General features: G+C 44.9%; 1 protein-coding gene across 3 annotated transcripts in view; it reads right to left on the reverse strand.

The window, feature by feature from the left end:
• The window catches only part of creb5b (cAMP responsive element binding protein 5b), a 645,202-nt gene that overhangs the window by 114,478 nt on the left and 518,133 nt on the right, over positions 1 to 12,591 (reverse strand). The gene's annotated exons all lie outside the window — the stretch shown is intronic.

Consider the following 12,591-nt stretch of genomic DNA (forward strand, 5'->3'; position numbering starts at 1 on the left):
CTTCTCCCGCGGATGGAAATGGCTGGCACGAGGGGACATAACTTTAAACTGAGGGGTAATAGATATAGGACAGAGGTCAGAGGTAGGTTCTTTACGCAAAGAGTAGTGAGGCCGTGGAATGCCCTACCTGCTACAGTAGTGAACTCGCCAACATGGAGGGCATTTAAAAGTTTATTGGATAAACATATGGATGATAATGGCATAGTGTAGGTTAGATGGCTTTTGTTTTGGTGCAACATCGTGGGCCGAAGGGCCTGTACTGCGCTGTATTGTTCTATGTTCTATGTTCTATGTTCTACAAGATGTTGAAAATAACCTCTGCAGCACCCTGGAACAAGGAGTTTGCACTACCCGAAGTGAAGAGCACAATGACAAATCCGAAACTAAAGAAGATGATTTGTTCATTGAACAAGAAGAAAGTGATGTCACACAGCGAGTACTGAACGACTCCGTTGGCATCAGGAGTGTGCAACACCAAACGCATGATTCTGATCAAGGCAGTGCTACAGATCCAGACGATGACTACCTGGATAACGCATACCGAGTATGCACCATCACGAAGTGTGAATACGCCACACCGGGCACATTGCAAGTCCCGTCAATCCTTGCTGTGGATTTGGAGGATGAATGGAACGCAGTGATAGATGTCAACCAATGTCCCATCCAGTTCAAACTGCACACAGGTGCCTCTGCCAACCTGATCTCGCAGTCGGACTTCACGAGAATCAAGAAGGCTCCCAAGCTCCTTCCAGCGGCCTGCAAACTCCAGGACTACACTGGCAATGCAATTAAGGCACTGGGGTCCTGCCACCTGACAGTGTCCAACAGACACACACAGACATGCCTACGCTTCGAGATTGTTCAGCCAAACAGGGCGCCCCTGCTAGGTGCTCATGCCTGCAAGCAACTGAACCTCATCCGATGGGTCTACACCATGACGCCATCTCATCCGGATCTGCAGGCCAGTATCGACGACATCCTGAACCGGTACCCAGATGTCTTCAGTGGGATGGGAACACTTCCTTACGAGTACAGGATTCTACTGCAGCCTGACGCCAAGACAGTGGTCCACGCAGAACGAAGAGTCCCCGACTCCACACAGAGAGCAATACAAGCCTCCACAGAGAGCTCGTTGACAGACTCCACAGTGGAAGCAACTCAAGACTCCATAGTGAAGTCCATGCATGAACAAGACCATGAAAGTCTATCAACCTTATCTGAGCAACCAGCAGCAGACTATGAAAGTCTACCCAGCTCATTTAACCAACAAGAAGACACTGAATGTCTACCCACTGTATGTGAGACAAGTGACGAAGAAATCACAATTCCCATACAGGATGTGCAAGATCACAGCGAGACTAACAGATCTCAGCTCGTATGTACAGAGGCACTCAATATTCAAAGTGAATCTACTCGAGTCCAGTGAGACCACGTCAATTAAAACCTCATCCACGCAAGCCTATCCACAAGAAAATGAAATCTTGAAGATTTTGACTCCAGACGAGGAGCATCAAGAAACTAAAGATGATTCAGGTGAACCAGAAATGACTCCAGAAGAGGAGCACCAAGGAATCAAAGAGGAATCAACCACAAAGGAGTGATGTCACCATGATCAATGTAACATCCGGTCATTCTCGCAATCCTCAAGAAGAAACGCTCAATGAAGCATCAGATACCACAAAGGACACTGACACAAGTAACTTTGAGAATGACTCTAATTATCCACACGCAACAGTCATTGAGCGCGACAAGCATGACAAAAACAACAATAAAACAACAACTTGTACGACATGGTACAACTCTGCACATGAAGGACAATGTAACAGCACAGCTCAAAACAATGGCAAGAGTACAAACATACCATGGCATGACAACGAATCTCACCAATTCACGTTTGCTCCACTACAAACAAGCAAACCAGCTTTCAAGAAAGATGACATACAGAATCGCTACCACAAGCATAGAAAAAAAAAAGTCTAAATCAGACAACAAAGTGATTCGACCATTCGAACACCCCATGATGACTTCTTGGTTACTTAAACACAAGAACACTGACGACGTTCACAACGAAATGGCAACATCACATCACCACTTCAACAACAGAAGAAGAAAGCAACTCAACTGTACAAATTCATAAGATTGGACTCATAGATATTAATTGGCTTTGTATAATCATCAATATCATCACAACTTGTACATGTCATCATTCATCTACCTGTTTTCTACAATTTTCTTTCACGAAGTACAGAAAATATGTAACATGAAAAAAAGGGGGTGTAGTGATATGCATCACTGTATATACACAAGGGGTTAATGTAAATACACTACAACTAAGTAACAACTAGAAGGAGCACCAGAGATGTCATGACATGCAGACACGCAACCAATGGGTCATTAGAACAGGACACAACCAATGGGCAATCAGGACACCCAGAGGTGGCATTACCACAAGGGGGCACTACATGACCCATATAAAAAGGACAAGGCACATAGGCTCCGCCTCTTCCACCGGTAGAAACCAAGAGAGCAGGACAGGGTTGATTATCAGCAACATCACCCCCTAGCACATGGTCGAGAGCAAGCTTGTATAGTTAGCAGAATAGACGGAGTTACTAGAGGCAGATTAGCAGAGTGTCAAACTCATTTAAGAGCATTGTTAATCGTTCAATAAATACGTTAAACTTATCTCCGAGTCTGGAGCATCTTTCAGCAGAGCCTACATCAAGCGGCAACTTATCTTACTAGCAATAACATAACACAACAGCACCTTCCCCAAAATAAAGCCTTTCTTCCTGGTGATATCTTTTAACTTTGCCCCACTCAGCCGGTCACGGAGGGGTGACTTCTGTCACCAAACCCCATCTTGACCTGTCCCCTCACTCCTCCTTTGAGCAGCTCATATTGTTCCATCCCTCTTACCTCACATTCAATGTCCACATTCTCTACTGCCCACTCAAGTACTAAGTCAATTTCCTCACCGAGCTACCTTACCTGCTTTGCTTCTTCAGTCTACATATCTGCGGTCCTCTAGTTCTGGTCCCCTTGGCACCCCTGATTTGAACTGCTCCACCATTAAAGGCCATGCCTTCAGCAGCGTATGCCCTGACATTCCCTCCCTAGTGCTCTCAACCTCTCTACTTCACTTTCGTCCTTTATGGCACCCTTTAAAATCCATCTCTTTGATCAAACTTTTTGACACCTGTCCTAGTATTTCAGTATGCTGTTTTATATCATGATTTGTTTGATAACATTCCTGTCAAACACTTTGGGACATTTTATTATTTTAAAGGCATTATATAAACACAAGGTGGTGGTGTTGTTATGAGAGGTCCTGAAATTCTGTTCTTTTGTACAAATACTCATTTGAAAATTCTCCACTATTTTCTCGGAAGTTAATATGCATGGGTTAACATGGGACTGGAGAACAGTACCGCCCACAGTGTGATATAAATGGTCACATGGCAAGGGACCTGGGTCAGTCTAAGAGTAGTAGAGACCAGTGCATGCAGCTAGCTCATAGCTTGGGCAGGGCTTCAACATGTGTAAGCAGTTATGTGTTCCCAATAAACTCTACTGTTGAATCTTACAAGCCTCCGGACCTCTTTGTGAGGCCCACTGAACAAACCCAGAAGTGAAGAAGCTGGTGTAGGAGCCTAGAGCCTGAAAAGCTAAAGGAACAGTTTTTGAGGTCAGGTCCGCAATCACTGCAGGATCCCACCAAAAGGGAGAAGAAGCAGTGAAAAAACAGTTACTGCAGTGCCATCTTTGAAAGTGAAACAGCATTTAAAGCTGTACTCCCCGGAGCTGAAATGCAGCAATGGATAAGAAATCAACCCAACCAGATCAATTTGGCTGATACATGACTAGGTGCAGAATTGGGGGCTTTGGCGAAATAAGAAGACAGCGGCTGAACAAGTGAATACACTGCTGTAGAATCATAGAATTTACAGTGCATAAGGAGGCCATTCGGGCCATCGAGTCTGCACTGGCTCTTGGAAAGAGTACCCTACCTAAGGCCACACCTCCACCCTATCCCCGTAACCCAATAACCCCACTTTCCCTTTTTTTTGGACAGTAAGGGCAATTTAGCATGGCCAATCCACCTAACCTGCACATCTTTGGACTGGGAGAGGAAACCGGAGCTTCCGGAGGAAACCCACGCAGACATAGGGAGGGCGTGCAGACTCCGCACAGACAGTGACCCATCCTGGAGCTGTGAAGCAACTGTGCTAACCACGGTGTTACCTGCCTCCAACACATCAACTCAACAAACAACCACACCCTCCCTGTACTCAATAGATCCAATAGCAAATGACACAATTGTGAGGCAAGGAATAAATGAATCTTCAGATAAGTTTGAAGATGTTCTGCAATCTATGATACCTACTTTAATTTAAGAAGCAATAAAATTTTAGAGTGAACAAAGTTCAACAAGCGAGTCCAACAGTCTGGAGAACGTCGTGACTCAATCATATACAAATTATATAGGTTGGCAAAGGCTTTGGCTATGGCGATCTTAAAGCAGAGCTCATAAAAGACTGACTAGTCGTCAGAGTAGATGATGATGATGCCATTTTGGATATACTCCAGGCAAAAGAAGATCAGACTTAGAAAAGGCCATCTAAATAGGCAGTCTGAAATCTGCCAGTAACACTGGTTTATTTTATGCTGCCGGGGTTAAGACAGGGCATAGAGCAAATCCAACTGTCCAATTCATAAAGCAATAAATGCCAGGGAGACGCCACACCAAGAAAGACAATACCCAAACAGACCAGATGATGGTGGGAAACCATGTCAACCTGTGGAGCCAAAGACCTCACAGGCAAGAGCAATGTCCAGAAACCTTTTCCATGTTTCAACTGCAACCAGCAGGGACACTGTGGAAAGTTGTACATGTCCAAGGCATTAAGACATGAGAAGGATCCCAAAACAGTCCACTAGATTGAGGCACCACACCAGGAAGAAGTTCAACCGTACTTCTTGGGTAAGCTCAATGATCCTGGATCCTTTGGATTTCTGTAACAGTCACCGTACCAATTTCAAATTAAACATAAGAGCTAAGTTACCGGTCATCTTGGATCAGGAATCATGGCTGAAAGACCTCTGGCAATGAATGTTTTTTAAAATATTTTTGTTCAAGGCATTTTCACATATGTACACAAAATATTAGAAGAACACATCAACACAATGAACAACCACACCCTCCCTCCACTCTGACACCAACACCACGCCACATCCCGCCTTCCCCGTTTTCATAGAATCATAGAATTTACAGTGCCGAAGGAGGCCATTTGGCCCATCAAGTCTGCACGGGCCTTGGAAAGGGCACCCTACAGAAGCCCACACCCCACCCTATCCCTGTAACCCAGTAACTCCACCATTATCCTCCCCTCCCAACCCCCCCACCCCTTGCTGACCCCTTAATCCTCCTTAAAGAAATCGATAAATGGCTTCCACCTCTGGGTGAACCCCTCTACTGACCTGTTGTACAAATGTTAATCATTGTCGCTGCACTGCTGAAGTAAAGGGGGAGGGGTGCTGTCTATCAGAGAATAGGTTCCTACTGCATGCGTCACATGATGTGTAGCGATGTCAGCAGAATGTTTGCAAGGCCTTTGGGTAGATCACCATCTTTGATTGTGTTCGGATCCCAAAGAGACCCAATTATTTTCAATTTGGAAAACTGTGAGTAAATGTTACTGCACCACAGGAGTGATAACACTGACCAGTAGATATATTTTATGTTCAAACAAACTTTAATATTGATCACAGAATTATTCACATTAGCAACAAGGAAGTAGTTTTACAGTTAACAGTTACGACAGTTCTTAAGTAAAAGAAGAAACCCTAACTTACTTCCCACACCTGTCACTATATTCCAGCTAAGCAAACCAATATATATTAAATTCCACTGGTGAATAAAGTTAACAACCAGGTTTCTCCTTGCTTTTCTCTGTGCAGAATCTTTGGAGAGAGAACCTTTCAGGACCAAACTGAAATATCTCTGTTCAGAGGAGAGTTCTAGGACCTACTGACTCTTCAGACAGAACTGGCTCCTCTCATTAACTACATCATCTGTACCTAATTTTAAGGTATTCTTTTGTCTCTTCTTACAGGAGGTCCCTTGACTTGTCCAGTCAGGATCAAACACAATACCCCTCATAAATTATCTACACCCCAGGGGTCATTCAAACCTAAATAATATTCCATTAGCTAGCTATCTGTAAACAAGTAAATGGTTCGCAATATCCATTAGCAAAACACTTCACCTGCAAATCAATGATTATCTCACTTTTACAACACCTTAATCACCACTCGAGCAGTTATTCTGTCTGTACACATCTTAACTCAGGGTTTATTGATATTACTGCAAAAAAACATAAAATATGACAATTTCTTACATTCATTACAATTGTCTGTGAAACAGCTCTAAATAAACCTCTCATTCTGTTTTACAATAATCCAGAGTGTGGGCACCTCCATATATTTTCTTTTTGTGGCAACAAAGAAATGTAACAATCATGGCAACAAATCTGTAATTTCCAACAGAGCGCAGCAGTAAGGCATGTTGGAGTAGGAGAGTAGCAACCACCAACTCACCAGAGCACGCCTCATTGAGGTACAAGGGTGCAAGAAAGAACACAGTCTGTTGATGAAAGCCCAACTGCAAGTTGAGCTCATGGGTGAGGAACATTCAAATGGAATGGAGATACACCATCAACTCCAAAATAAGATTATGGCAGACCCCACGGAAAAAGAAAATCTGTCTTTATGCTATGAAGGAACAGAGTGAACACTCTCTCCAGAGGAACAGTACAAGCCTATGGTGTCCAAACAAAGCAGATGAGTGGTTGAGAAAGAAATGTTCACCTCCAAGGAGCGTAAAAAGTGAATAAAATGGAATAACCAAGTGCTGGAAGCACGGAATACTCAATCCAAAATCAACAAAGCTTTCCCAAAGCAACTGAGCCTACCACTCCTACAAATATGATCAGAATGCAATCTGGAAGAATTGTCAAGCCCCCAACCCCAAGCCATGGTGCCCAGTGCACATTTGTAAATACTTATAGTAATTCACGTCGCCGAGACTTCCACTGGAGAGGAGTGGAGCGTCGCAGAAGGGTGGAGCAAACTGTGTCCAACCCGCTAATCCCATTTAAATACATGCAAATACCAGTTATGCATGCCCCTGCCGGTGCGGGCGTAAACTTTGTTTTCGTTGCCAGGGAGGGACCGGAGCAAAGCACCCGAATCAGCGGGGGACACAAACCTCGATTTTGGCTGGGTGCCTGATTCCCGGCCCGATCGCGGTTCGTGTTTGCTGCGTCGCGAGGTGGGGAACTTATCCCATGGTGTTGAAAAGTAGAAACGCTCAAGTGAATATATATGATAATTTAAAAATCAAGTCACACTATTGCAGCTTTTACATCCATCAAGTATGTGAGAGTAACATGGCTTTTCTTTAAAGAGTAATCTTAAAGAAAACAAGATTGCACCCCAGTGCATTTTATAATTGGCATTTTGATTCTAAGTGGAAATGTTCCTCCTCCACCTTCTTCCAAAAATACTTGGCACTTTGTTTTGCAAATTTTCTGCACAGGGAACAAAAGTGCTATACTCTAACAGCAATCAAATCACAATTAATAACCATTGCTTTTTAATAACTTTGGGTTTTACAAGATCCACTGGGAGCCCACGCTTGCACGCAACCGGATCTAATGTGTATAAGCTTGGTGGATAGTCTAGGAATGCTTCAAGACTAGGACTGGGTGGAAGGTGGAAGATGTGCCAATTTCTATCCCCTTATCAGAATTGGTGGCTAGGGGTAAATGAGGTGTATCTAGATTTTCCCCCAATTATCGGACTTTGGCAGAGAAACCGATGATATCTACCCACCCACTGGGAGCACATGTCCAGAATTCAGGCATGCACTCACATAGTTTCCAAAATAAACGGGAGAGTTGAGGTGGGTGGGAGTTATGCACCTGAATTCCCGATAAATACTTCAGGCAGTTGCAATATTCCGTTTGTAATATTATTGGCATAGCATAAATTGAACATTATATCTGGTACACTTAGTAAGAAACAGACTATGCTATTCTCAAAATATTGACTATGGGGACACTCCACAAACATCTCAGCGAGTGAAGCCAGAGACGCTCTGAAATTTGAGCCTTGATTGCATTCAATTAGCTCTGACCAACTGTGGCAGTGGTGAGATACTAAATTGATTGCAGGTGGTGACACCACTAGTCGCAGCCAAAGTGGAGATGATTGGCTAATTCCTCCATCAATCATACCTGGAGTATCTGACTGGGTTTGATTTTATGCAACAACTCACATCTAACTATCTTCCACTCACTGCATTTTATTGGAGAAATCATCCTACTTTTATTGAGAAATCTGGGCCCTGATATTTATGTGAAGGTGATTTCCGGGTGGAGGTAGGATTGGAGATAAAATCCAAAAGTCAAATCAGCCCTGTTAGATTCTCTGATTTCAGCTTGATTGCGGGAATAAATCTTTACTTTTGGGTTTCATCATGTCTCCAAGCTACACAATCTCAACCCTATTTAAAGGAGCAGTGTAGAAATGGAATTTGGAGGAACAAGGAAGTGTTTGGGATGGAACCTCAGAGAGCAGTGCAAGCAGCACCCAGATTTAATATGTCTGGAATTACTGCTGGCTGGAGCTGACAGGATATAGTTTTCCCAGCATTGGGAGGAAGAAATCTGTGGTTTTCACCAATAAGTTGTGTTTAGAGGTAGTAGCAGGAGTAGTTAGTTTTGGATGTAATGTAGTAAGTGGTTTAATGTCCTAACCAGGTCAGAAAAAGTGAGTGCATTTGATAATTTACCTACAGTATGTAAGTACCAGCTCCAGGCTTTCCATTTCACTGTCTTACCAAGGGTCACATCACCCCTAACTCACTTAAATTTCTGCAACGCCCAGCCTTCACCATGCACTTCATCCCTTCCTAGTCACTCACTTTCACTGAAAGCACCATACGCATTGGACAGATGCCTCACCTACATTCAATCCTTCTGCACTGTAATTTCATAGAATTTACAGTGCAGAAGGAGGCCATTCGGCCCATCGAGTCTGCACTGGCTCTTGGAAAGAGCACCCTACCCAAGCCCACACCACCCTATCCCCATAACCCAGTAACCCCACCCAACACTAAGGGCAATTTTTGGACACTAAGGGCAATTTAGCATGGCCAATCCACCTAACCCGCACATCTTTGGACTGTGGGAGGAAACTGAAGCACCCGGAGGAAACCCACGCACACAGGGGGAGAACGTGCAGACTCCACACAGACAGTGACCCAGCCGGGAATCGAACCTGGGACCCTGGAGCTGTGAAGCAATTGCGCTATCCACTATGCTACCGTGCTGCCCCCGGTAGAGCACCCTACCCAAGGTCCATACCTCCACCCTATCCTCATAACCCAGTAACCCCACCCAACACTAAGGGCAATTTTGGACACTAAGGGCAATTTAGCATGGCCAATCCACCTAACCTGCACATCTTTGGACTGTGGGAGGAAACCGGAGCACCCAGAGGAAACCCACGCACACACGGGGGGGGGGGGGGGGGGGGATGTGCAGACTCCGCACAGACAGTGACCCAAGCCGGAATCGAACCTGGGACCCTGGAGCTGTGAAGCAATTATGCTATCCACAATGCTACCGTGCTGCCCTAAATGAAATGTTATGTTGTTAAGTTTCCTTTTCTTACAGCAGCACAATTAATAATAATAACTTATTGTCACAAGTAGGCTTCAATGAAGTTACTGTGAAAAGCCCCTAGTCGCCACATTCCGGCGCCTGTTCGGGGAGGCTGGTACGGGAATTGAACCCGCGCTGCTGGCATTACAAGCCAGCTGTTTAGCCAACCGTGCTAAACCAGCCCAATTAACTCATTGCTTCGCACTACCTCCGCATCTTGACCATTATTGTGTCCCAAGTGTCAACTCAACTTTAGAAATCCCTGATGGGACCACTGGGTCGATGTGCAGTGGGTGAATGCATGATTGTAGGACCTTTTAATGCAAAATGGTGGAGGAGGTCAGGGTGGTAGTTGTAGAAGCAAGTCAGGAAATTTCATTTGTGTTAATTTTCCTATGTGAGTCACCACTAGCTGAACTGTGGGCATCCGGAGCAACAGTTTATTTGGCTGGTCTGATAATAGGTGCCCGATATTCATATTCCTCCTCCTCCTCCTTTTTGTGTGCTCCCCATTTGAAGATACTTTCTGAGGTTGCAATCGTCCCAGTGCCACAATGTTGTGCAGCTGTCAGTCCATCACCAGTAGAGATTGCTGGTGAGCATTGAGGGACATCTCCATACCTATCTGGACACCTGAAGAGCATCTTCAACATTCCAACAGCTTGCTCGATGACATCCCTGGTGGTCAGGTGACCCTGGTTGTAGTGTTCCTGCTCCTCATTGGTGGTATTCCTCTCAGGTACCGTGAGCCAAATTTGAAGGGGGTCTCAGGTGTCTCCTACAGGAGAGCTTGGAAGTCTGCTTTCTAGGGAGGCAGGATCTTGAATATTGGACCCAGGAAATGTGGTACAAAACTGGATGAACCACCTGTTGTGGATGCACACCTGTTGAGTATTGATGGAATAATTTGTTACGGTTGATGCTCAGATTTCCACATGTGTACAACCAATGTTGCATTGCATCTGTGGGGAGCAAACCAGAGAGACAACTCCTAGTGCCCGCTCATTTCCACTATTGTCATCACAAGGGGATTTTACATAGTCCCCAGCTCTGGAAAACAATCCATCTGTCACTTACCTGATGCATTTTGTTCAGCAAACAGAGAAATCCTCAAGATATCTCAGGGAGGAGCCAGAGACAAATAAATTAAGTGGGATGGTGACTTTCACAGCCATTAGCCACCAGAGATCGGCAGTGCATATCTGCCAACACCTGGCATGAAAATCTCAGCCTGTGGGAACACTGAAGAAGCTGAGCATCTGCCTATACACCCTGTTATGTGGGTATGGTTATGCCCTTCAGCCTCCACACCTTCGTTGTGCACCTCTATACTGTGCACCTGCTGATCCCACCAATGCATCTTTTTGCAAGGTGTCTCCCACATCCTGCTGGTATTTTGTTTGAAAGTTTTTCAATCCCTCTCTACTAAACACTTACCAAAGAGAAACTAAAAATGCAGCTGTAAGAAATCAGTCAGGTTATCTAATGTTGGCAGATGCACCTACAGCTTGCTTCCCTTTTTTATCAGTCTGTGCTGGAGGTCATATCCAAAGGAAAGTTCAATTCCTGTGAAAAGGCCCAAATTTGCAACCCAATTATCATCTTAAATTATCTTCATTTCCCACTTGCTTGTGGTTATGATCATATCAGTTTCAATGAGCAGGTTACTCACACAGAAACTTGTTTTGCACTTGGAGCTGGGTTGTACTTACGATTTGCAAAAGAAGCAAATGTGATCTGAGAAAATACTTTTCCACAGTGAGTTGTTTGGGTCTGGAATGCACTGTTTGGAATTGTGGTGGAGGCAGAGTCAATCGAGGCATTCAACATGACATAGGTGATTATTTGAACAGAAACAATGTGCAGGGGTGCAGAGAAAAGACATGGAATGGCACTGAGTCATAATGTCCACTTGGTGAGCTGGCGCAGTCACCACGGGCTGAATGGCCTCCGACTGCACTGTAACAAATCTGCGTTTCTATGCTTTCTTTTTGCCAGATTTAACTACTCACCCACTCCCAAGTCATCTGTTCATCTCTGAAAATTCCCATTATCGTGGTTTTGATCATCAGTTCTGTTTTTAAAATAAATTTAGAGTGTCCAATTCTTTTTTTTCCCCAATTACGAGGTAATCTAGCATATCCATTCCGCCTACCCTGCATATCTGGTTGTGGAGGTGAGACCCACGCAGACACGGGGAGGATGTGCAAATTCCAGATGGACAGTAACCTGGCCGCGTCACCGGGGAACCCGGCGTAGGAAGGTCTCCTTCAGCGGGACCAGGAGATCCAGCTGGCAGGGAGGGCCGGAAAATGCCGGAACCAATTATACTTTTGTCTCCCCAGCTTTGTCTCTTTTTCTTATGAAGCCAATCGCTCACATCAAGGTATGATTCTACAAACAATGATGACCTCTGGTATCTTTCCCTCCCCAGCAGCTGGATCCTCTGGTCCCGCTGAAGGAGACCCTCCTAAGGCGGGTTCCCCGGTGACGCAGCTGGCGAGCGATATAAATGGCCATTGACTCCGGCAGGAACGTAAAATCCCACCAACGGCCAATGGAGTCATCTCTGCCGGTGATGGGGGCAGCCAGAGAATCCTGGCCTAGGACAATAAATTGAAGGCTGTGAAATGTGTTGCCAGAGGCCAGGGTGCTAGTGGGGCAAAAACATCATCAACTCTTCTGAAAGCAGTTGTTCTAAGTCGATGTTGTGCAAATGCATTTTGGGGCACATCACTTACATTAGAATTGAGAGCCTATGGGGTTTAGCACATTATGTGCAGTTTCCAGCCACCTGCGAACTTGCTACTCACACTGGCTTGTGTGGACATTTCAGACAAATTGTAAGCACCAGCCCTCC

This window comes from Scyliorhinus torazame, chromosome 6 (genome assembly GCF_047496885.1).
Source record: "Scyliorhinus torazame isolate Kashiwa2021f chromosome 6, sScyTor2.1, whole genome shotgun sequence".
NCBI lineage: Eukaryota > Metazoa > Chordata > Chondrichthyes > Carcharhiniformes > Scyliorhinidae > Scyliorhinus > Scyliorhinus torazame.